The 5,166-nt window shown below is 53.0% G+C and overlaps 1 protein-coding gene across 1 annotated transcript in view; it reads left to right on the forward strand.

Annotated features, from left to right (window-relative positions):
• Lrrc4b (leucine rich repeat containing 4B) overlaps positions 1-5,166 on the forward strand; it is a 34,210-nt gene that overhangs the window by 7,626 nt on the left and 21,418 nt on the right. The gene's annotated exons all lie outside the window — the stretch shown is intronic.

Genomic DNA, 5,166 nt, shown 5'->3' on the forward strand with positions numbered 1-5,166 from the left:
TCCCCCAGCCTTCACTCCCACAGCCTCCACTCCCCACAGCCTCCACTCCCCACAGCCTCCACCCCTCATACTCCACCTCCCTATCCTCCACTCCCACAGCCTCCACCCCCTTACTTTATCTCCCCAGCCTCCACTCAGACTTCTGGCTCCTCCACTCCAGGCAGAAGAGATGGGTTTTTTGCTCCCATGGCTTAATTACCCTGTCCCTGACTGTTCCCAGCAGCCTGCTGGCTAGAGGAGACCCCTCCTGCACACTTGTGACCCCATCTTGGCTCATACTCATGTGCCCCCTGGCCTGCCGTTGCCCAGCTGCCAGCATGAGAGCAGAGGTTGGGACTGTGAGCCTGCATCTGGGGTGCTGATCCCTGTCACCTTCTAGTGGGAGACAGACCGCTGAGAGACCAAGAAGTGGCTACGTACAGAGGCTTGGTGGCATGTCACCAGAAAAGAGACCAGATTTGGGGAGAGATGCATAGACCAAGAAGGAGGGAAGGCAAGTCCACTCCTAGGAATGTCCTGAGAGGCCACCACTGTGTGCCAAAGACACAGGCTGTTCTCCGGGAGGACACCTGAGTAGCCCTGGGCACCCAGGACACTGCTCTGCCCTTTTCTCAAGGACCCTCTCCTCCCAGCTGAGAAGACATCAATGCCCAGGGCTATGTGTTCACTCTTATTCTGAAAGCCCTGGGGACATGTACAGGCAGAGGGACGGCTCTGCACTTCTTTCCTTCCATCCTGAGCCTATACCACCTGCCCCTCTCTCCCAGCCTAACTTATGACTGCTGTCCACCAAAGAAGCGAGCACTCGGCTGTGGAGTATTGAGAGTGGAGTTGTGGAAGGCCTCCTTTAGCTCTGACCGCCACCCCTCTCACTACCTCCCATGCAGCAGACAGTTCCCTCTCTTGTCCTCACCTGATGAACTTGCTCAGGCACAGGAGTGTGGCCCACAGGAATGCTTCCTGCCTCCCTTTTCTCCTCACCCCACCTCCCCTGAGTCTCCGAGTTTCTCATCTGCCATCTGTCTGAATCCTCTCAGATGTATCCCTGAGCCAGAGCTGGGTGAGCACAGTGTGAGGAGTGTGTGTGTGTGAGTGTGTGTGTGTGTGTGTGTGTGAGTGTGTGTGTGTATGAGTGTGTGTGTGTGTGTGTGAGTGTGTGTGTGTGTGTGTGTGAGTGTGTGTGTGTGAGTGTGAGTGTGTGAGTGTGTGTGTGTGTGTGTGTGTGTGACCTATGAAGGCCAGAGGTCAACCTCAGTGTTCCTCAGAGATCTTCACTGTGGATTTTTATTTTAGTTTTGGTTTGGTTTCTGGTTTTTCTTTTCTTTTTCTTTTTTTTTTTAACAGTTACTTATCATTTTGCGTGTGCATGTGTGTGTGGTCAGAGGACTTGCAGGATCTATTCTGTCCCGCATTAAACTCAGATCCTCTGGCTTGGCTGCAGGCAGCTTTACCAGCTCATCGGCCTCATACACCTTGTTTTTAAACAGGGTCTCTCACTGGCCCAGAGCTCACCTCCTTGGCTAGGCTGGCTAGCTGGCAAGCCGGGGGATCCTGTTTCCTCTTCCTCAGTACTTGGGTACAAGTAAACCCCAAGTCTAGCTTGCCTACATTGCTTCCGGTGACTGAACTCAGCAAGCACTTTACCCATGGAGCGCTCATCCCAGATAGATAGAGTGGGTAGGTGGGTGGGTGGGGGTGAGTGGATGGATGGATAGATAGATAGATAGATAGATAGATAGGTAGATAGAGTATGTATGTATGTATGTATGTATGTATGTATGTATGCATGTATTGGCAGTACTTGCAAGGGAACCTTGGGCTTTTTTTGCAGACTAGGCAAACACCCCCAACCCCTCACTGGGGGATCTAGATATGTGCTTAACTGCTGAGCTACACCCCCAGCCCACTTTTTCTTTAGAGACAGAATCTCATTAAGTTGCCCAGGCTATCCTTGAACTCGCCATCCTCCTACTCAGCTTCTGCATAGCAGGGTTAGCAAGTCTGTGCGTCCAGTGTGTGCGTAGCCTCTTCCTTAACTCTAGAGTGGACCTTGCGCCAGTGTCTAAGCCTATCTGTTTGTGAAATGGGGCATTCCAGCAGTTCTCAGAGGGCTACTGCCCAGAGAACAGCTTTTTCCTCAAGAAACTGCAGAAGGGTGTAGTGTTCGTGCTGGTACTGTTCATAGCCGTGTGCTGTGAGCCTGCTCCAATGCAGCCTGAGCCTGGAACTAGCACAGGTGCACCCCCAGAAAGAGCAGCTAGCCTGCTCTCTGCATTAGCTTGGCCAGTGTGTGGCTCCATGAGCAGACTCTTGTTCCAAGCAAAGATGAGACTCCCCAGTAACAGGTCATGAAGAGCGGCACCCAGAAACACACTGGGATCTAGCCAGCCAGACGATACTGTGGCAAGGAGGGAGGAGGGAGGACCTGAGACACAGGTGGAGGCCTCAGGTAAAGGGACGTCCCAGGCTGGTGTGTCTGACTGGGGCAACTCTTAGAGTGTTCCTGGACTGGGTGCTGGTGCATCTGTGACAAGAGGCACAGGTGGAACCTGACAGCAAAGGTGTGAGGCCAAGCATCCATACAGTATGTCCATCCTTTCCCTCACCTGGTACTAGCTGAGTGGACCAGGTTCTGTCACAGGTTTCAAAACAAACAGAGAGCAAAGCCAATGAGAGACCACTCTTGGGGAACGTGCATTCCAGTAGATATGGTCTGAGAGGTTAGGTGCCAGTGACCAGAGAGAGGAAGAAAATGCACCAAGCATCGTTCAGTGAGAAAGCAGGGTCAGAAGGGTACAGGCAGAGGGAAGAGCACTGCAAAGCCTCACCCCCTACCCCCAGGCTGGTGCTCCACCCTCCTAGGAGGGAGGTCAGAGCACAGGCTGACTGAGGAGTGAGGTTTTTAACCTTTATCTGTGTGATTCAGAAGTTGCTTGAGGACCCTGAGCAGCAAAAGGTGGGTGGAATCTGGCTGGCCACTTGAGGGACCAGACACACTGTGGACCAGAGTCCAGGCAGGAGTGAAGCGATGGCCAGGTCAGGAGCTAGCAGAGCTTGAGCTGAGTTGTAGTGTGAGCTTTCTAGTGTTGAGACAGGGAGGAGAACCTGTGTTCAGCACACCACTCTCCCAACCTCCAGCCCTATGGCAGGCAGCCTGTATGAACCCCCTCACAATGGAGGACACCGGAATTCACAAGCTTAGGTCATATGGCAAAAAGGCAGATTCAGGAATCCAGCTCAGCTCCTTCTCAGGGCTCTAACCAGCACTACTTCCATTTGTGGCGCATGGTGTGCTGAGCCTTGTACCCATGCGTAAGCACTTGGCATATGCTTCAGTGCCTGGCACATAGTGGGGGCTTCATAAATAGGCTTTAGATAAACTAGAGAAGGGAGGGGTGATAGATGGGCAGAGATAAAGAGGTAGAAGAATGGGTGGATGGATGGATGGATGGATACATAAAGGGGTGGGTAGAGACATAAATGGATGGATGAACAGATAAATCAATAAATGGATGGCTGATGTATGGATAAAGAATGGAGAAATGGGCCAGGTGGTGGTGGCGCACGCCTTTAGTCCCAGCACTTGAGAAGCAGAGGCAAGCGGATATCTGAGTTCAAGGCCAGCCTGGTCTACAAAGTGAGTTCCAGGACAGCCACGGTTACACAGAGAAACCCTGTCTTAAAAAAACAAAAAACAAAAAAAAAAAAGAATGGAGAAATGACTAAAGGGATGGATGAATGGATATGTAAAAAGGAGATTTATGAATGAGTGATGGGTGGATGGGTAGCAGAAGAGATGGATGGATGAATAAGGGTTGGATGGACAGAGAGAAATAAGTGAATGGAAGGATAGATAGATATGTAGATAAGGGGATGGATAGATGAGTAGAGGGTGTATACATAGATGAATAGATGGACAGATAGATGGATGGACAGATAGATGGACAGAGGAACAGGTTGATGGGTGGATATATAGATGACTCTGTGGTTACATGAATAGATAGATGAATGGATGTATGGAGAGATGGAAGGAGGAATGGATAGATAAAGGGATACATGAAGTGAATAAGCAGAATGTAGCTTCACAGCCTGTTCTACAGAGGGCACCAGAAAATGGGTATTAGTCTGTGGCTGTGGCAGGGTGGGGTGGCATCAAGGGTAGCTTTCTTTGTGACCAGAGTGAGTGCTGGCCCCAGCTGAAAGGTTGATGGTGACATGGGCCTAAGTTGGTTGGCATAGGTTGGCTGGGATACTGGAATGGGGTGGAAATCAGTGGCTGCATGAGGCGGGGGGAGGGGGGTCCTAGAGCAGATGCAGGAGTGCCAGGATGGACCCTGAGGATGCAGGAGGGATGTCTTGGTCCAGTGGCATGCAGTCCACGCAGCCCAGCCTGGTTCTGCAGCCGAGGCTGCTGCTGCTGCTGCTGCTGCTGCTGCTGCTGCTGTGTGTGTGTGTGTGTGTGTGTGTGTGTGTGTGTGTGTGTGTGTGTGTGTGCCATGAGGCTCTAGCTTGGCACAGTCCAAACCCCTCTCCCCTGGCAGCACAGCCGACAACCTTCCTCCCCCGCTTCCCCCGACCTTCCCTGACTGCCCAGAACCAATGGGTTAATTAGATAACGGAGCCTTTGATTAGCGGGGGAGGGGGAGGCCACCCCCTGGCCGAGCTAGCTGGGAGGGGGGAGTTGAGTGAGGATGGAGGGAAGGAGGGAGGGAGCGCCCTCCCCGCTGGAAGGAGAGAAAGAAGGAGGGAGGGGGCGGGGAGGGAGCGAGCTGGGCTCTGCACTGCCGTGTGACTAGAAATTGTAATCGCAGAGAAAGGGAGCAAGGCAGAGCTGAGAGAGAGAGAGACGACGAGGCAGGCCCCAGGACAGACAGACAGACAGACAGTGGGAACCTGACTGAGCCAGGCTCCCAGCAATGACAGAGTGACAGGGACAGTGGAGGAGGACAGACCAGACAGGGGGTCTGGTGGTCCTGGGGGAGGCAAGACAGAGTCGGGGAGCTGGGGAGAGGGGCAGAGGCTGTGTCTGTGAGTGAAGAGAAAGGAAGCTGGTGTTGGGGGGACTAAAGTGGGGGACACAGGACCAGAGGAGGCAAGGGCTTGCTCGTGTGGTGGCCAAGAGAAGAAGGCCGGGCTCCCCTAGAGGGTGGGGAGGGCGACAAACGG

This window comes from Mastomys coucha, unplaced genomic scaffold, assembly GCF_008632895.1.
Source record: "Mastomys coucha isolate ucsf_1 unplaced genomic scaffold, UCSF_Mcou_1 pScaffold21, whole genome shotgun sequence".
NCBI lineage: Eukaryota > Metazoa > Chordata > Mammalia > Rodentia > Muridae > Mastomys > Mastomys coucha.